Here is a 22,111-nt window from a genome sequence, read left to right on the forward strand (position 1 = left end):
CCACATTGTCATCATATGCCAATCATTGTATAATTACTTGATCCAAATGTCCAGTTGAAAATCAAACCAAGTAAGGTTTGATAAAACCCAGAAAGTAATCTAAGTCTTTTATATTGGGGTCATCTCTGACACATTTATTGCACTCAAGAAATATGATGTTCTCTAACATTATAAAAAAGGATTTTGAACAAAGTTAACATTGAAAACTTCATAGCCTATTATTTCTGTCATCTCTATATATTATCATTCATAAAAATTAGTCTCTGAAAGCAGAAATTCTATTCTTATGCTTTACATAACAGACTATTATTATCTGAAATTAGAAATAGTCTAGTAATAAATATATGAAGACATTTGCTACTGATTGCTTTGGGCAGACGTTTTGCTTGAGATATATTGATATTTGTCTTTATAAAGTTTAACTTCTGTACATTCCAAAACCACTACATTACCATGATGTTCTCATTTATGAGCTATCTCATGGAAAGTATTCCATTTTTTGCAATGAAAGAAATGAGATGCCTTTCTCCAATCATTGTTACATTGTGCAGGTTTTTATATTTTCCTTTTTCAGCTTCCCACATCGCATGTCATTATAACAACTATATTATAAACGAAAACAAGTGATTATATTGGAAAATAATGGGGCTTGGGAAGGAATAGTCTTCCATGCAATAATTTTTTCTCTGCAGAATAAAATATTCTAATTTGCTCCCGACTCAGTGCTTGAAATAATGGACATAATGTTTTCTGAAATTACAAACAGTAAAGTGACAAGAAAAAAGAAATTTAGAATATCATTTTAAATAATAAAACAGTCAATACTGCAAAAAGATAAACGATGCAAAGTAAACTCAAATGTTTGGAGACTGCATCGCCCCGACCCGTCACCATTTACCAAATAAGTTGTGTTCCACTGGCCCTCTAGTGGTGATGTGTTAGAATCATAAATTCTTCCACTCAAAGGGTAAAAAAAGCTGTCTTCTTTCAGAAGTACTAAAGTGAAACATGTTCCTGTAAATGCCATATTCTAGGAATATATTTTTAAATCTCCGTGTGGGATGTAAGTAGAAAAATTTTCCTCAGCCAATGTGGGGTTTCTTCTTGTACCCCTCAATAAAAGCTATGTCAAGTGAAGATGACAAATTGGGATACCACATGGTACATCATAATAACGCAGTACTTTTGCCACATTAAGTTTTGCAAAAGGTTGCAAATGAGTCATAGCACAAAGTTCTGCAAGCCCTGCAACATCTCCCTCCATTGCACCTTAATTCTTTTCAGCAAGCCCCGTCTTACTGGAGCCCTGGCATTTTCTTTAAAAGGGGGTGCCCCATTGTTATAATGTTTCTATGACGGACAGAAATTACTCTGCGGTTTCAGACTGAAGAGCAAGTGCAGTTACCTCCTGCATTGCCATCCTCTTAGCAAAGCTTCCTGATGTTTCTGGACAGATAATCCTCCTGAGAAAACCCCCTCAATATTGAAGGTATTACAAATAATACATGTTATACCATCCACTAGACCTTATTTGGTTCTTGGCCATAACGAACAGTGGTCCTTAGGAGGATGTCACAGCTCCGCTGGCACTAAGGTGTGTCTAGGACTCATTTTCATAACTTAATGCACAAATATCCAAAAAGGAATCAGCAGCTGTCTCTCCTCGAGTTTCTTTTACCTTCCTTTCTTTTTTTTTTCCTTTTTCTTTTCTTTTCTTTCTTTCTTTATTTATTTTTGAAATAGGGTCTAGCTCTGCTGCTCAGGCTACAGTGCAGTGGTGCAACCATGACTCACTGCAACTTCAAACTCCCTGGTCCAAGGGATACTCCCACCTCAGCCTCCCAATTAGCCTGGACTGCAGGCACATGTCACCATACCTGGCTAATTTAAAAAAAAAAAAAAAAAAAAAAACTTGTAGAGATGGGATCTCCCTATGTTGCCCAGGCTGGTCTTGGACTCCTGGGCTCAAATGATCCTCCTGCCTTGGCCTCCCAAAGTGCTGGGACCACATCCATGAGCCACTGCACCTACAGCCCCACCCATCTAAAAAGCAAAACAAAACAAAACCAAAACTTTGCTACAGTACAAGAATTCTATGTTCGTGTAATAATTGAAAATAATATTTTATCAATTCAACCTCTGACTAAAGTATGGTTGCAGAGCTCTGGGATTAGTGCTGTGTACGAGGAATGGGAAATTAGACAGTATGTATGCTTATTCACTCCACAATATTCTGTTGCAAAAACCATGGCAGTTAGTGGGGACAGCGTTGACTCAAAATGAACAAGTTAGTTGGAAGGAAGGAAGGAAGGCAGGAGAGGGAAAGGAAAGGGAGACAAAGGAGACAGACAACAAAAAAGAAGGAAGGAGGGAGAAAGAAAAGAGTCAATGTGTCCTGTTTACATGAAAACCTTTTAAAGCACAATATTTCTTCAAGGCAGGCAGAGATAAAACAGATCACTTTTCAATAATTTACTCTGAGTTACTAAGATCTTTATTTTTCTTTTTTTCTTTTCTTTTTTGAAGGAGAATATTCAGGTTGATAATCAGGGTTAAAGTACCATGATATTGTAAAAGCCAAATACACAACTAGATGCTTCTTTTGCAACCAAAATTTCCTTTATTGTATACATTTAAGAGTTGTGATACTTATTCTACTTCACTGTAAAAACAAAGAAATGTCACACTTAACACCTGCAGGTAGAGACAAGTTATGTTCATGTTAAATTCATGGCAGTAACATAGCATCTTTTTCAGTTTCATTTAAGATTCTGCTTTTCAGAATTCATTTGCCACTACCTGTTTTAATGCCTAGAAGTGTGTTAAAGAATATTAGTTCTCTAATCTTCACTTAGTTTTATAATATTTAATGCTCTTTTGACTTCAGAATATTTCCTTAAATAAAAAAGATATACATATATTTGCAGTATATATATTCATAATTGTATATGCTATTATATGCATGCAATATACATATATGTATATATACATTTGCATACAAACACACACACACACATTTCTATGTATTTGCATCTTGACCATGTATTAAATACCTGAGTTTTTTCTCAGTATAAACTTTAGGATATATTCTAGAAATGTTATTAAGAATGAAGAAAGAAGACTGAAAGAGAGAAAATGCATTCTATTCCAAAACTAAATAATATTAGGTTGGCATACATTGACTTTCAATGGCAAAAACCTCAATTACTTTTGTGCCAACATAAAAATTCAAAAGATTTTAGTCTAATGTAATTTTATTATACAATAGAAAATTATTTTAGCAGTTAAAAATACTTGGTAAGATCATCAATGCCATGCATACAGTTGGGGCTACAATAAAACACATCCATATTAATGTAAATAAATGCTGAAAGGGAAAATCATGCATTATTTTAGGTTGTAAAGTTTTAAGTTAGAGATTTCTATCTAACTTTTTAGGCCTCCTGAGTCCTGATCCTTCAAGGATGCCTTATAGATTGGTGGTTAACACCATCAAAGATGGAGTAAACAGACTAACCTAAATAGAATCCTGGCTCTGTTATTTAGTACCTGTGTGCCTTTAATTTAGATATGTCTAGTCTCTGAATCTATTTTCATAATGTAAAATACTACCTAACTCTGCATTTATTCAAAGAATTAGAAGAGACAGAATATGCCAAGTTCTTTTGCACAGAAAGTTTTACATTTTAAGAGCTAGGTAAATGGTGATACATTATTATTATTATCATTATTATTATATAAGAAAAATGAATCAGGCAATAAGATTATTTGGGGCAAAGATGGGAGTAGGGAAATTATAGGTTAGGGAAAAGGAGAGCAGGCTTGTTACTTGTTTTGTGAAAAAAATGATATACTTTAAGGAATTGAATTCATTGAGTAATTTCTAAATTCTCCATTTTAATTGGGGTTTTTGGTCACTGACTCTGTGATTCTTACTTGGTTCATCTGAATTTTATTTCTAAAAGTCTCTTTATCATGAGAGAGGAAAAATGTAGGTAAAATGATTGATAAAACACTCAAACATTGTCTGCTGTTTTATGTACTCAAACAAAAGTGTTAAGTGTATGCTTCAAGAATAAATTATAATTATCAGCTTTTAGAATAAAGAAAGCCTTTGGTTATAGAATGGTTCTGCCTAAATGATACAAACAACTCAGTTATCTCACTGCTACTACATCTTTTAGCTCTATCAACCTGCTATTTGATATAAAATTAGAATTGATTTTTAAATATTTCTAAATTCCTCCACTTCATAGGTCAGAGTTACCCCAAAATGAACACTACTGTATGCTGATTTCATTAGTCATAGGGAAGCAACTAAACAAAAACTTGAAATTCTGCAACCTGGATTCACAATCCCCACTCCCTGCTTCTCTATTATCTTAATAATCATATGAGATTCAGAAATTAAGCTGGAACACTCTTATCTAAACTGCGCAAAGTTGAATGCAGTTAAAAAATCTTATAACAATTTCCAAGGTGACATGGTTTACCTTGAAAGTGCTGCTTATGTATTGAAAGCAAAGCTTTGACTTTAGGAGAACTATCAGGTTTGGGGTAAAGAAATAAATTTCAAGGTTTGAGTCCACAACCTAAAGGTCAAAAGATACATGATGTGGATATATGTGACACTGCTTTACATTGAAATAATTATGCAAAGATTAACTTCATAGTGATTAAAAAAACTAAAATTATATTCAAATGAGCATTTCAGATTACTATGTTAATTTGAAACAGTGGAAGGTCACTGGTCTCATCTAAGGTGTTATCTGATCTTGTTGTCTCATGACTGAGACAATTGAGGACACAAAGAGAGTGAGCTTGGAGTGAAAGTTTAATAAGTGAAAGAAAAAAGCTCTCCTCAGTGGAGAGGGGAACCCAAGTGGGTTGCTGTTTTTACAGTTGAATCCAAAAGCTTTTATGAGAAACTCCTCTCATCTCTATAGCTGTTTGAGTAACTTCTCTTATCCATAAAGCTGTCTGCATAATTCCCCCTTGCGTATGTAGTTCTGGGTGTGTCTCTAGGCAGGCACAATGTGCACTTCTTTTGTTTGTATAACTGTGGGTTTGTTTTAGGTAAGCCCCTCTCCTCCCTGTGCAAGTTCCCATCGTATACATGTCTGAGAAGGGGAGGAAACTTTTCCTGGGTGCCTGCCAATTACACAAAGAACAAAAGGCTTCTGTGTTGGACCATGCCTGCTTTGCCTGCTTATCTGTGCAGGTGCAGCCCAAGTTTTCCCCAGCCTGCTCTATTTTTGCCTGTAGCTGTGATTTTTCAGGCAGGGTGCTTCTCTGAGGACCAGCCTTAACTGTTCACCTAATTGATGTTTATCCTTTTCTTCTGTATCAAATTGATGGCTTGCTAAAGAGTTCTGCAGAAACTAGCTAAGTTACATGATAGAATTTTGTAAGTGAATGTTGCTTTTAAGAGGTTAATTAATGTATTTTTATTTGTTGAGTTCCTGTGAAGATGTTACTTTTTATGTCTATTTGTTACCCGTTTTTCTAACTATAATTTATATTTCTCTAATCCTTTGGTAATAATAATTACATTTTGCAGAAGTACAAGAAATACTACATTAGAAAAAGACAAACACAAACCATGTCATCTACAGACAGAAATTTTGCTTCATTTGTTTTATTTGCACATGAGCAAACAAAAATGTGGGAGAGAAAAATATTGAAAGTTGTGCTTTTTAAAAATTTTTTATTACAATAATTGTTTCAGAGTCCTCTTTTTAAATATTCTTGGCTACAAAATCATACCTTTTATTTTATTACTCTTCATTTGATAATATGATTAAACATTTTCTGCTCAAAGTATTTAACACTTGGAAAACACAGAATTTCAACAAATAAAAATTTTAGAAACTTTTGCTTATAAACAGTATTTCATTTATATCATCTACTCAATGGGATTGTTTAGGGAAAAGAGAGTACATACAGCTAACGGACATATTTGATAATTGCATACCAAGAACTTTCTTCTGAAACAACAGCTTGCAATTTTAATGCCCTTTCCTTTAATACATAGTAATGAAAGGGAATCTGAGTTAGATTATAAAATGAGTTTATGAGAGCCCACCAAACTCTGGAGAAAAAACACATCATTACTGGCTCTATGAGTGAACTTTCAGGTAGAGAATGTCATACTCAATGTAAGAGTATATTTTAAAGCTTTCTCTGTAACTTTTCTTCAATCAGTTATTAAACATTTGACACCAGAAATATTAATATACACAAGCTGTCCACAGGAGTTCCTATTTCTAGAGAGGAAATAAACATGTAAACAGACACAGAATGTAGCATGTTTTCATAGTGTATAGACATATCACTTTAATGACCCATAAAAGGAAATAACTAACTTGAAAGCCTGAGCAAACCCATCCATCATACATACATAAATAATCCATATGTACATCCACATGGTTACAATTACTGCCTATTGATTCACTGCTTCCAAATATTTATCTTTAGCCAAGACTCTTAGTAAGTTCAAGGTTCAAATATTTAACTATATACTTGCATTCCCATGTAGATGTCCCCTGGGCAAAACTCAAATCATTCAGAAGTTTTTCTGTACAAGGCAAGAAAACTTATTTATTGGCTGAAATAGGAAAAAAAATGGGTAACTTTTATAGTTGTTCTATAAAACACGTGAGCTATCCATGGTCTCCGTCCTGGTTTCAAATGGAAGATATTCCCTGTCTGGGCTTTTGTACTCGAGATGGGCACTCGGCAAAGGACAGATAGCGATAACCTTCTTATGCTAGAACTTGGGTGCTTGGGGATCAAAGTTTATTTTGGATTTGTTCTTACAGAAAAAAAGGAGACCTGAGCAGTAGATTTGATACCACAGCATAATCTGAAGGAACAACCAGTCTTACGTATTCTCCTTACCCCTTGGTTGGGACTCAGGGTTCCTTTGTGTACTCATGGTTATCAACTCCAGGTCCTGCCTGTCAGAGTACATCTGTCTTTTTCCTGGACCCTTCTCTCCCTAGAAAATATCTTCTAAGTGGGAGCTTATTTTTCATTGACTTATTTCCACTTTAAATCCAGTCTAGGGAGTGAAAATCAATATTTTATTGGTCTAACTATTTTTATCTTACTTAGAGTGACAGGTAATTTAAGGTTAAAAATATGTTTCTCTGACCAGATCAAGCTATTTGTCTCCAATTCACAAAATGTTTAATCATAAAAATTATATCTGAACATTAAATATCATCATGATCCACCTGTGCTTTAAGCATATTTTTCTTCTTTTTATATCTTTGAATTTTCAAAAGAAATACATCCTTATTTTGAAAAATTCATTCATTTCAAACTTTTCTAATTTCCCATCTCTTACAGTCCTTCTTCCATCTTCAATTTTAAAGAGACCTCTGATTTTCTATAACTTTTAAGGCCATGAAAGAATTCCAGTTATTACATTAGAAATGTCATCAATTATGCAAACAAATCAGAGCTGCTGCTAATATCTAGCAACTGTGCAAAATTACCTTACATAGAGTAAGAAATATCTAAGAGATAATTTTTTTGGAAGGAGATAGTGGAGAATAGAGTTCAGGCTTGGAAAACTGGAGAACTGACTTTTACAGATCCTGGGGGGAAAAGACCAAAGGAAGCTTAGAGATGAATATTCGAGCTTTAAAGAATAACCTGGAGACTTAGAAAGTATGGATGATAGCAATTGAATTCATGATATGGAGTTAGAAATGGGAGAAGTGGAAGGTTATACTACCGACTTTATGCTTTGGATATTTACACCACTTATTTTTTCCTTCAACTTTTATTAAGTTTGTGGGTACATGTGCAGCATGTGCAGGTTTATTACATAGGTAAACGTGGGCCCTGGTGGCTTGCTGCACAGATCAACCCAATACCTACATATTAAGCCCAGCATCTTTTAGCTATACTTCCTGATGCTCTCCTTCCCCCAACTCCACCCCGATAGGCCCCAGTGTGTGTTATTCCCACCCATGTGTCCAAGTATTCTCATTGTTCAGCTCTCACTTAGAAGTGAGAACATGTGGTGTTTTGTTTTCTATTCCTGTGTTAGTTTGCTAAAGATAATGGCTTCAAGCTCCACCAATGTCCCCACAAAGGACATGATCTCTTTCCTTTTTATGGCTGCACAGTATTCCATGGTGTACATGTACCACATTTTCTTTATCCAGTCTATCATTGATGGGCATTTGGGTTGATTCCATGTCTTTGTTATTGTGAATAATGATGCAATGAACATATGTGTGCATATATTTTTATACTAGAATGACTTATGTTCCTTTGGGCATATGCCCAGTAATGGGGTTGCTGGGTCAAATGGTATTTCTGTCTCTAGATCTTTGAGGAACCACCACACTACCTTCCACAATGGTCTAATTTACACTCCCATCAACAGTGTAAAAGCAATCCTTTTTCTCTGCAACCTTGCCAGCATCTGTTGTTTCTGGACTTTTTAATAATTGCCATTCTATTGGGCTGCTGCCATTACTTACAATGGCAAAAACTGCAATTACATTTGCACCAACATAATAACTGATGTGAGATGGTCTCTCACTGTGGTTTTGATTTGCATTTCTCTAATGATCAATGAATCTGAGCCTTTTATCATATGTTTGTTGACTGCATAAATGTATTATTTTGAGAAATGTCTGTTCATGTCTTTTGCCCAATTTTTAATGGGGTTGTTCGGTTTTGTGTGTGTGTGTGTGTGTGAATTTGTTTAAGTTCCTTTTAGACTCTGGATATTAGACCTCTGTCAGATGGATAGATTGAAAAAATTTTCTCCCATTCTGTAGGTTGTTTGTTCAATCTGATGATAGTTTCTTTTGCTATGCAGAAGTTCTTTAGTTTAATTAGATCCCATTTTTCGATTTTTGCTTTTGTTGCAATTGCTTTTGGGGTATTCATCATGAAATTTTTGCCTGTGTCTACATCCTAAATGGTATCACCTAGATTTTTTTGTGGGGTTTTTGTAGTTTGGGATTTTAAATTTAAGTCTTTAATCCATTCTGAGTTAATTTTTGTATAAGGTGTAAGGAAGGGGTCAAGTTTCAATTTTCTGCATATGGCTAGCCAGTTCTCCTAGCACCATTTAGTAAATAAGGAATTCTTTCCCCATTGCTTGTTTTTGTCAGGTTTGTGGAAGATAAGACAGTTGTAGGTGTGTGGTCTTATTTATGAGTTCTCTATTCTGTTCCACTGGTCTATGTGTCTGTGTATGTAGCAGTACTATGCTGTTTTGGTTGTTGTAGCCTTGTAGTATAGTTTGAAGTCAGGTAGCGTGATGCCTCTAGCTTTGTTCTTTTTACTTAGGATTGTCTTGGCTATTTGGGCTCTTTTTTGGTTTCACATGAATTTTAAAATAGTTTATTCTAATTCTGTGAAGAATGTCGTTTGTAGTTTAACGGGAATGGCATTGAATATAAACCATTTTTATCTAAGAGTCCTTTAGTCAGTTTACTAGTGTGAATTGTGCATGGAAAATATTCCTGTCTATATCTTAATAATTCCTTGCCTCCTAAAATACCCTGCAACTTCCATCTACCGCCTAGGTTCAGATTCAGATACGGTGGTAGTTGTCAAAAGGAGTGGGGACTATTGATTTGATATAGCCACTTGCCATCCCAATGCAGTCATCTGGCAATGCCTGGAGATATTTTTGGTTGTAACACTAGGGAATGCTACTGCATCTGGTGGATAGAGGCCAGGGATGCTACCAAACGTGCTAAAATGCACAGGACAACTCCCACTCCTCACCCTAATGAAGAATCATCTGGCTCAAAATGTCAATCAGGTTTGAGAAACTCTGAAATGGAGTGTTATAAAATACTTATGTTTATTTGTTATTTGCAAGGCGGTGTTTTCCAGTAAATTGTCTTATTTTAACCCATGACATCGCAGTGATCTAGATTTTGTCCCCATTTTGCAGATTTGGAAACTGAAGTTGAGAGTGTTCAGAGTTGCCCGATTTTCCATGACTCTTAAGGACAGGTGGCAGTCTTAAGGTCTTGAATTTTAAGTGTAAGATTTTATGCAGAATTATCTTTCCTTTATCTCAGTATGTAACTTCTGAAATGTATATCCACATAAATTACACGGTATTAATGTGATGAGTTTTTATCCAAATATACATTCCTAGTAACTCATTGTTTAATTGTAGGGTTCATGTTGAAATGAAGAGCTATATACCATCTTTAAATCTTTATTTTTTTTCCTCTCCAGTATTTTCTTACCTCCTTTTTTTCTTATTCAGGTGAATGGTCCTTAATTAACTCAACTGCTCTAAACATATACCTGAGAGACATCCTAAATATCTTGCTTATTTCTACTACTCTTTTACCTACAATCAATTATCACTGAGGCTTGCCAATTCTATCTCCTAAACATGGCTTACATTGATTACCTCCCCTCTATTCTAATCACTACTGCCCTGGTTCAGGTCTTTATCACCTTCTCTTTGCAACACTCATGCATTCATTGTTTCATTCAATTACTCCTGTTTTTATGTATCCATTTATTCAACATTATCCCAAACAATTAGTGAGTATACATCCTATGTTCTAGGTTGCTGAGTGGGATAAAAACAAAATACAATTTTTATCTAAAAGAACATTTAGTACAATGGAAAGAAAAAATAAAGGTCCTGGCAAATAACAATTATATATGTGCTCATAATGACAAAATAAACTGTTCCAGCTACTAGGAAAGCACATAGGAACACCAAAATTAGACTGAAAGCCAGGCCAACGTATCTAGAAGAAGCAGTGACTGAAATGAAACCTACAGAATCATTAGGCAAGGCAAAGGATAGGGGGTTGTAGATTTTATTACTGGTTCTAATACTTCTTTCACTGTACTCACACTTTTACCATATGACCTTGCAGTCCCTCCCACAAAAGATGGAGGACATATTTCCCATCTTTTTTTTACTCAGAATAGACACATGTCATTTGGTTTGACCAATTATTAGGCAGAAGTGACAATTGTCTAGTTTTGTGACTGGGCCTTAAGTGATCTTGCATATTTTCACATTCCCTCTTGCACCTCTACCATCACCACGGAAATAACATGCCCAGGATGGCCCACAAGCTCCAAGGGGAAGATGAGAGACACTTCGAGCAAAGCCCAACTTAAATAAGCTGACTAACCAGCTGAATCCTAGCTGTGTACATAGACACAACTCACATTTTGTGGTTGTTCGATAAGCAGCAATTGCAAAGCAGCAATTTTTTGTGATGGAGGTGGCATTTTAGGCAAACAGAAGAACATGTGTACAGGATTAAATAACACTTGGAAAATTACACTCTCTTCAGATAGATTGGGGCATAAAGTTGGGGCATAATGTGAGATTAGCTAGAAATGATATAAAACAAGTAATATGGGATAGATTATGCACAGCATTGTATGTCACACAAAAGATTTAAGAGTTCTTCTTGAAGAATGTAGGCAAATAAGCAGAGAGCATTAAGCAAGAGGAGATGTAAAGAGACATTCATTTTAGAAAAGTCATGCTGACTGACTATAGTACGGGAAATGGGTTGGAGAATGTGATTGAAATTTAGAATGGCCAGTTAGGAGCTGGAAACATTGAAAAAAAAAAAAAGCCTAAACTAAGGTAGTGGCAATGGGTGTAGAAAGGAGGTAAGAAATTCAAAGAGTGCTATGGAATATATACATATTAATGTTGCTGATCACTTTTTTGGTACGCTCTGGGGATGTGACAAATATGGGTTAGGGGGATCTCAGTCTGTACTTTGATTTAGGCAACTGAATATACATAACCTTAGTAGTACCACTCACTGGGTTTTGTTTTGTGCTCTTTTTGGGAGGAGATGGGGAAGAAAAATAATCCATATGAAGATATGTTGCGTTTCAATGCCTATGAGATACTAAGAAGTAGGTATTCAGTAGAAAGTTGAAAACTTGGGTCTGCTACTTGGAAATAAGGCCTGTTTTAAACTAGATATGTGTCAGATGATTTAGAGAAACACAAGGAAAAAGTCAAGAAAAGATAGCATCAAAATTTAAGGCAGCAGTTGGGACACAAGTGAATAGGCTTATAAGGAACTGTCAGAAGGAGGAAAAAACAAGATAATGTGGAACAACAGGATGAAAATAGAAGACACACGTATAGTGATTATTATGTAGCAGGCACTATTCTAAACACTTTACATACATACACAGATTTAATCATTACAACGGTCTTGTCAAGTAGATATAATGATTATCACCATATTACAGACTGGAAAGTGAGGCACAGAGAGGCTAGATAATGTTCTCAAGGTCTCACAGCTAATTGATGGTAGACAGGGGATTCAGAGCCTGAGTTGAGGCTCTTAATCGCCATCTGGACAAGAGAAGAAACAAGCCTGAGAGAAAGGAGTGGCTATCAGCATCAGTTCCTGCATGTCGAATAAAGGTCTGAAAGAAGTTCATTGGTTTCAGCAACAAGGAAACATTAATAACATTTATGAAAATAGTTTTGATGGGGAGATAAAGATAGAAAGACAGTCTTTGGTGTTGCCAACTGATATGGTTTGGCTGTTTGTCCCCACCCAAATCTCACATTGAATTGTAATCCCCAGTGTTTGAGATGGGACATGGTGGGAGGTGATTGGATCATGTGGGTGGTTTCTAATGGTTTAGCACCATCCCCCTAGTGCTGTCTCACTGTAGAATTCTCAGGAGATCTAGTTGTTTAAAAGTTTGTAGCATCTCTCTAGGCCAGGTACAGTGGCTCACGCCTGTAATCCCAGCACTTTGGGAGGCCGAGGCGGGTGGATCACGAGGTCAGGAGATTTAGACCATCCTGGCCAACATCGTGAAATCCCGTTTCTACTAAAAATACAAAAATTAGCCAGGTGTGGTGGTGCACACCTGTAGTCCCAGCTACTCAGGAAGCTGAGGCAGAAGAATCGCTTGAACCTGGGAGGCAGAAGTTGCAGTGAGCCAAGATCATGCCACAGCACTCCAGTCTGGATGGCAGAGCAAGACTCCGTCTCAAAAAGAAAAAAAAAAAAGAAAGAAAGGAAGAAAGAAAGAAGAAAGAAAAGAAAGAAAGGAAGAAAGAAAGAAGAAAGAAAAAGAAAGAAGAAAGAAAGAAAGAAAGAAAGAAAGAAAAAAGAAAGAAAGAAAGAAAGAAAAAGAAAGAAAGAAAAATAGTGTAGTACCTCTCTCCCACCCACTCACTCTCTCTTGCTGGCCATGTGAATATGTGCCTGCTCCCCCTTTGCCTTCTCCGATGATTGTAAGTTTCCTGAGGCCTCCCCAGCTATGCCTCTTGTATAGCATGCAGAACTGTGAGTCAATTTAACCTCTTTTCTTTATAAATTGCCCAGTCTCAGGTAATTGTTTATAGCAGTGCAAGAACAGACTGAGATTTTCCATGGCAACTTTCCTGACTTGGGGTCCCCCAGCTCTTCTGTGCAGGTTGGCATTTTCCAGAACCAGGGGCTGAGACCGTATTTAGGATGCAAGATGTTTATCAGGGATCCACTGTGAAAGGAAGATGGAAGAACTAGATAGGGGAAAAAAAGAGGTCAAACCGTGATGCAGACCTGAAAATTTTCAGTCAATCTGATAGGAAGCTATGGAGTGATGATTGCTATTAAAGTTGCGCTATACTGGGTTAAAATGGCTTGGTTTTATAACCACTCTTGGCTGTCACCAGATGTGAGCTGCTCCAGGAATGGTGTGACCATGAATGAAGGAAGCTGTTGTAGCTGAAGCAGACCTTTAAAAAGCAAACAGCTGAAAACCGTCTGCTGACCAAACTACCTGCGGAAATCCTTTGAGGGGAATGGGATGAAGCCGTTTCATTTCTATCACACCTTGCAACGATTGTTTAAGCTTCTATTTCCTTATATTAAAATTTAATACTTAAATAATTAAAAGTGGCTTTTTTATTTGATTGATAGACATAAGTAATTTTTAATTATATTTTAATTATTTTCTTGATGTCTGCCTCTTTAATAGATCAGTAGCATCCTGAGGTTATAGAACCTATATTTTCTTATTTTTTGCATCATCTAACAGAACATATGACTAATAATAAAATGTGTTAATAATTGAATAAGAGGGGCATATGAAATAGGTCTTAAATCATTATTAAAGTTTCCCAGTCAGAGCACAGGAATAAAGGCTAAATAGCTTTTGTTCTAATAACTGCAGTCACGAAACTATTTTCTTTTGTGTTTTTAAGACATATAAAGGAATAGTTTACATTTATTCACTGCACTGTAAACGCTTAATCATCTCCCCAAGCCGACGTCTCTTCAAAAACAATTGAGATAATAAGTAAAATACATTTTTTTATTTTCAGATAATTTGTTTAAATGTAAGTATTTCAGTATGTAAACCATTTTCAATGGTTATTTTTGAAAAATCTGAATTGTATTCGTAAATTTCATGTTTAAATTCAAACACAGAAAAATAAAGATAACATTTTTTAGAAGTTTTTAAAATACAAAAACATTTTCTATTTGTAATTAATAAGATGTTATACATTTTTCTGTCTATGTTTTTGTGGGTTTTACATTATGCTAGGCAATATTTCTATTCATCTTCTATAAATGGGATAATTTATATATTATTATAAAAATTAAATTACGTAGCATATTTAAAGTACCTTAGGTATAATGGATTCTAAAGTATGTCTCACTGTAGTAGGCCTTAATTATCGTTTTATTTGGCAAAGGAATTGCCATTCCATCTCCATATTTTTAGCACCAAACAGTATTTGACCCAGGGTATGCACTAAATAAATGTTAGTTTATTTAAAGTGAATAAAAAATCAATGAAATAGATTCAAAATTATGATAGGAATTTTAAACAATTAGAAATCAAAGAAAAAACTAGTCTCAGGTATATAATGGCAGCATTTAAGGCTTCTATTGCATTGTTTTCTTCAAATATTAGCTCACAAATGATGTTTGTCCATCACCCAAACAGATATTCATTTTAAAGTCTGAATGATGACTCAGAAAGAGAATATGAGATTACTTACTTTTCCCTTTCAGTTGAGAATATAAAGGTGTTCACAAAAGGTGTTCATAATATAAAGGTGAACACAAAAAGTGTTCATTTGTGGTAGATGGAGAGCTGGAAATGTAATCTCCAAATACTAAATTCACAATCACTATTTCCTAGTTAAAAACATTAATTGTGAGGTTACTATTGTTTCTATCATCCATTCTTCTAGAATTGTAAAGAAAAAAAAAAAATAGATTCCATTACATAAATCAAGTTATCTTTATGCTTTTATATTCAGCAAATACTTATTTGATGGCTCTCCAATGTGTGAAACAAAGTTCTTTGTTAATGTGATTAATCCTATAAATCAATAAAACTACTTTCATAAAGGATCTATTGCTATAATAAAATATAGCCAGCTCCTAAAGCTGTTCATTTTACAGTTTACCCAACTGCTTTCCTAAAATACTAACTCCCCTTATCATCCAAAGCCTGCCCAGCCTCCACTGCCAATGTCAAGTTTTGTTTAGCACAAGGTGACTAGGGTGTTGAAAATGAAGATTTTAGTTCTCAAGTCACCTCTAACAAGCTACATTAGCTGCTGGAGCTTGAAGTCTGTTTGTATATAAGAGGCTTGTCTACATATGTGATTTCTAAGTTCTGTTCCTACTTTAAGAGTTGCATGGAACTGCAGAGTGTTTTTTCTTAACTTACCGTTTCTTTGCTGAATTTCTATAGCATTTCATACCCACTGCCATATAATCTGGTGCTTGGAAAACAATATATTTAACTTTGTATGGCTTTCTCTTTGTTTATTGCCTGTATACATGTCTTATTTTCTTTTTCTTTTTTTTTTTTTTTTTTTTTTTTGAGATGTAGTCTCGCTCTGTCACCCAGGCTGGAGTGCAGTGGCGCTATCTCGGCTCACTGCAAGCTCTTCTCCCGGATTCACGCCATTCTCCTGCCTCAGCCTCCCGAGTAGCTGAGACTACAGGCGCCCACCACCACGCCCAGCTAATTTTTTGTATTTTTAGTAGAGACGGGGTTTCACTCTGTTAACCAGGATGGTCTCAATCTCCTGACCTTGAGATTCGCCCACCTTGGCCTCCCAAAGTGCTGGGATTATAGGCGTGAGCCACCGCACCTGGCCATACATGTCTTATTTTCTAAATCAAATTGCAAATCCTTCAAGGAAAGTCTTGTACTTAATTTCCACTAGTCTCTCTCTCACTTACAACAATATTTAAGACATAGTTGATACTTCTGGGTTTATTTAATAAAGCCATTGTTCAAAAATTTAAACTTAGAAAACATTAGATGACAACTATTAACATTATTGTATAAAGGGGCCCGTTGCTTTACCAACTAAGTAATATTTGAGAAGTGTACAGAATTGTCAAAACTTTTCATTGCTTTCTCCCAGTAAACACATGTGACCAGAGGAGCTTCCTAAATATAGAGTGTCAGAGACACGTCTCTGCCTTTTCTCTTTAGGAACTACCTTCTTTCACAACTACCCTCAAAGAAATAAATAATAAAATCTGGCTTACCTGTTCAGAAGTTGCCAACCCCTGCCAGGAGAAAAAATAAAAAATAAAAATAAAAATAAAAAACAATTGGAGGAAATGGCAGTTTGATGGGAAATGCTATGTGAGTGTTCTCTTTTTTATTTCACCTCTCCTTGCCCTATCAATTAATCTGGAATAGTTCTTCTCATTCTGAATATATCTTTCTCCCCTGTCTTTTCTCCCATCCTTGCACAAGGCTCTGGAAATGATTTTTAATATGTAATCTGAATGGTGCTCTGGAGCTTATGGTCTTATTCAATCCTCCTAAGAAGCTTGTGAAATAAATATAGAATTTAGCATCTGAATGTCACACAAATGAAATTGAACTTTAGAGTGATGGAGCTGAGATCAGAATCCAGGCTGGGTGTAGTGGCTCATGCCTGTATTTCCAGACTTTGGGAAGCCAAGGTTGGCTGGAGGATCACTTGAGCCCAGGAATTCAAGGTAGAAGGCTGCAGTGAGCTATGATTGTTCCACCGCATGCCAGCGCAAGACTAGTCTCTAAAAAATAAAAAAAAAAACTATAAAATTAAAAATTCACACGTCCCAAAGAAAATTTCTTGAAGTAACTATGTAAAACCAGAAGCCAAATAATAGTAATATAACCTTTCTTTCCTATTTGCTTCTTTTGAATTGTCTTTAACTTTTTGTTCTTAAATAAGTTTCCCATTATACTCGTGTTGTTTAAATACAAGATAATCAATAAAAGATACTAAACATTCTGAAGGTATAAGACATAAGACATAGAGCAATCTTTGAAAAAAGTCATTATCCTCTATTATGTGACTGAAACAAACCTGTATTATATTGTAATATGAACAATAACTTGATAAAGCATATTTGTAAATTTCATTGATATAAGCATTTTCAAACTTGATAAAATTTAAAGGGAAATTATTTTGAAATGTTGCATCAGTTTCACACTCTTGCCTCTATTTTGATAGATTTTCAAGGGTATTGTCCCAGAACTAGTACAAGGGAATGGTGAACTCTTATTTCTTTCACAGTCCTGACCTGGACTTTTTAGAGTATCAGAGTTTCCTTTTAAACACTCTACAATTACTCGAGTACAACCAATTTAATTTTGAAGAATATATACCAAATATTTTCCATAATTTGTGATGCTTTCCTTACAGCCAGTTGAGCTGTGATCTTCAAACTGATTAACTCTGCTTTTTTTTCTTTTTTATGCTTGTGAGAGCCTGCAGGTAGGTACTGATCCATTCCAGTTAATATCTAATGATGATGAGCTGAAGACAAAATCCCAGCTAACAGCTCCCATCTGTGGTTATGCATAAAATATCTGCTTCTGGCAAGTGACACCATATGCAAATCAAAAATTTGAATGCTGCAGAAGTTACATAATATATTCACATACGCCTAAAATAGAAATTTCCCCACTTTTACCATCTTCCATTTCTATAATGCTCAGGAACCCTATAAATATAGTTAGAAATATATTTTTATTTATATTTTCTAGTATGCTTGTTTTGGGTTTCACATTAAAGAGTACTTTACACAATAAATTTAATTTAATGGATATTAATTTTTTAAAATTGGCATTGCTTTTAATGTCATTATAATATTCTTAAGGCTAGTGGCTATATGTAATTATTATAGTATTCCCCTAGGACCTAATACTTAACATATACTTGCTGCCTTAAGGCCTTCTCCGTATTTGCTGCCAGCAAAACCATCCACCCATATGATTCACTGTTTTCAGACTTAAAAATGAATGTAAGTAATATATTCCACGTGTAGATTTTAAACTCTTGTTATTTCAGAAAGAAAATTGTCTAGTCTCTCTCTCTCTTTGCAGTTAGTTTCTAGTTGGTATTAGGTTGTTTACATTTTAGTGGCTGTATATCTGTAAAATTAGTCTAAGATTCATTTTAAGGGAATATCATTCTTAGGGAGCCTTGTCCTTGAGAATAAATTATGAAATTAATAATTAACTTGACATTGCATGAGCAATTCTTGATGGAATCCAGTGTTCAAAAAGAATGTTAGCATCTTGGAAGGAGTCACTGGGGCAACCTTTTAGAGACAAAGTTCTCTTCTTGAATGTATAAGACTTTGCCACTGTGTGTCAGACATCAGAAAGCCGGACATTTACGGCTTAATAATACAGCTCTGTTATCAAATAGTAAGTATGCCCTCTTACTTGGAAACTTTTTATTCACTTGGAAACCAGGTAAACTCCAGAAGTTAAAGAAGAAAAGTGATATCATTTTAGGAATATAAGGATACATCTTATAACTTCTATAGCACTCAATTTTTTTTAAGTCAAGTGGGACATAGGAAGATAAGTTTTAATTATCTTTTGATTGGACAGTACAGATTTTTTTTATCATCTCCAGGAAATTATATGTGTTCCTCATATTTCATTAACTCATAAAGTACACACTTTAACTTTAAACCACTCAGGCTAATCCTTCTCTCACTTGAGGAATTTAATTATAGAACATTGCCTCAAGTGAGAAAAGTAATTTTGAAGGTGTATTTGCATAGGTGCTGGGCTGTGTCTTTGTTGACCTTTATTTTATTCTTTTTAGATATTCACTGAGTTCAGCTGGGCTCTCTGAGTCTCTGGGGTGTTAGAATACTAGCAATTTTATGATCAATAAATGTTTATTAGTAGAAAACGTGAGTTTTGAGAAACTTAGGAAAGCTGGGATGTTTATCTTTTGGAATAAGGCAAACAATGATGAATCTCTCTTACTGAGAGATTTATTCATTTATGGGAACTTTGACATGAACAACTCCCACTCCTAAATACACGACTGGGAGTAGTAACACTTCTTATGTAGGTGAGGACTCTAGATGTGACTGATCAAGAGTGAATGAATGGGAATATTATTCAGCACTAAAAAGAGATGAGCCACGCGTGGTGGCTCATGCCTTTAACCCCAACATTTTGGGAGGCAAAAGCGTGTGGATCGCTTGAGCCCAGGAGTTTGAGACCAGCCTGGCCAACATGATGAAACCTCCATCTCTACAAAAAAATACAAAAATTAGCTAGGTGTGATGGCATAGCTGTAATCCCAGCTACTCAGGAGGTGGAGGTCGGAGTGAGCCAAGATCCCACCACTGCACTCCAGCCTGGGTGACAGAGTCAGATTCTGTCTCCAAAAAAATAAAAAAATAAGAGAAATAAGAAATGAGCAACAAGCCATGAAAAGACATGGAGGAATCTTTTTAAAATTTTTTTTATTTTCAATTTTTCTGGGTACACAGTAGGTGTACATATTTATGGGGTACAACCTTAAACATATATTACTAAGTGAAAGAAGTCAATGGGAAAAGGATGCGTACTGCATGATTCCAAGTACATGGCATTCTGGACAAGTCGAAACTGGAGAGAGTAAAAAGATCAGCGGTTGCCAGAAGTTGAGGGGAGGGAAGGGTGACTAGGCAGACCACAGGGATTTTAGGGCAGTGAAACCATTTTGTATGATAATACAATGATGGATACTGCCATTATGCATTTTCTGAAAACCCATAGAATATAAAAACCAGGAATGAATACTACTGTAAACCATGGATTTTGGATGATAATGATGTGTTAATGTAGGTTCTTCAATTGTAACAAATGTACCACTCTGGTGGGGGATATTTGCAGTGGGGGAGGTTATGCATGCATAGGGGCAAGAAGTACAAGTATTTGAAAAATTTCTGTACTTTCTGCCCAATATTTCTGTGAGCCTAAAACTTCCCTAAAAAATAAAATTTATTTGAAAGGAAAATATTAATAAATGAATGTAGTGTTTTAGAAACTATATAAAATATATTAGATGAAATAATATACCAGAGAAATGGTTCAGGCAGCACTGTAGGCCCACTAACCTAAAATCATTTTAACCTAAGTAGATGTGCTCCTTTATTGATGTTCAATGTCTTATTAAGCTTTGTAGCTCACAATGTGAAGATACTGCCTAGTCGCAGACACCATTTACTTAGTGCCCAGCTTCCCTACCATGATTAGACCAGCCATTTAGACAAATGTATCTCCTGTCCTTAAGGCCTTGCTTGGCTAAATCAGAGGCCAATGAGAGTCTCTCACTGTCTGTGATGGTTAATATGAGTGTCAACTTGATTGGATTGAAGGATGCAAAGTATTGATCCTGGGTGTGTATGTGAGGGTGTTGCCAAAGCAGATTAACATTTGAGTCAGTGGGCTGCGGAAGGCAGACCCACCCTTAGTCTGGTGGGCACAATCTAATCAGCCACCAGTGAATATAAAGCAGGCAGAAAAACATGAAAAGGGAGACTGGCCTAGCCTCCCAGCCTATATCTTTCTCCCATGCTGGATGCTTCCTGCACTGGACTCCAAGTTCTTCAGTTTTGAAACTCGAACTGGCTATCCTTGCTCCTCAAGCTTGCAGACAGTCTATTGTGGGACCTTGTGATCATGCAAGTTAATAAACTCCATATATATATATACACACACACACACACATATATATACACATACACACACACACACACACATATATATATATATACCCTATTAGTTCTGTCCCTCTAGAGAACCCTAATTAATATAGATTTTGGTACCAGGAGTGGTTCTAGAGGAACAGAATATTAAGGATGGAGTTCCTTCATTGGTTTTGGGGTTTCTGGAGTTGGCTGCTTAACATGATTACACCCCAAAATACTAAAGATTCTACTTCTAATGGTGTGCAGAATACTGACAGTCCTTGGAGTGAACTATTTAGAGAATGTGCAAAATAAATGCATTTGACACTCCTGATTCACCGCTTGTGAGAGGCAAGGAACTTAGTGACACTATACATAATACCTTTGACCATATGTGGAGAACCAAGGAACATAATGAAGCTGGTTGGGTGTTCCTAAGTTCAGTGGAAAAAGTGATGAAAGAAAATGATGAACTCAGGGATTCTGTCTCCCAGCTTCAGAAGCAGATACTGAGGCTCAAATCTGCTAAGATTGCCCTGTATGGGAGTATTATCTCCTTTAGAGAAAGAGCTGAAATGGTGGAAAAACAGATACAAGATCTTATCATGTGAGTGGCTGACCTGCAATGAAAGCTGCATGCACAGCCTCACCAAGTGTCTACTGTTAAAGTGAGAGCATTGATTGGAAAATAAATGGACACCGCAACCTGGAATGGGGACAAGTAGGAGGAACCTGATGAAGCTGAGGACACTGAGTTTGTAAACTCTGGTGAACCTTTTTGCCAGAAGAACAGCTTCCCCATTCCCAGTAGTGGCAGCATCACCTCCTGACCCATGCTGCCATCAGCCTTTCCACCTTTGTCTGAGGGGAGAACCCTGAGCTGCCTGGGGCAATAGTGATGGCCTCCTCTAAGGCAGTTGCCAGGTAAAATAATGTTGATTCTCCTCAGAAGCCACCCCCAACACCCCTGTTTGCTTCTAGACCTATAACTAAAGTCCCAGCGGGGCCCTAGAGGTGAGGTTGAGAGTGTGATCCATGAGGAGCTGTGCTACACTCGAAAAGAACAGCTTGAATTCTCTAATTTATGTAAACGGAAATCTGGAGAACAGGCTTGGGAATGGATACTAAGGGTATGGGATAATGGT

At 35.9% G+C, this 22,111-nt stretch overlaps 1 pseudogene; it reads left to right on the forward strand.

The window, feature by feature from the left end:
- The window catches only part of LOC134807537 (uncharacterized), a 47,268-nt pseudogene that overhangs the window by 20,842 nt on the left and 4,315 nt on the right, over window positions 1-22,111 (forward strand).

Source organism: Pan troglodytes, chromosome 10 (genome assembly GCF_028858775.2).
Source record: "Pan troglodytes isolate AG18354 chromosome 10, NHGRI_mPanTro3-v2.0_pri, whole genome shotgun sequence".
NCBI classification, from domain to species: domain Eukaryota; kingdom Metazoa; phylum Chordata; class Mammalia; order Primates; family Hominidae; genus Pan; species Pan troglodytes.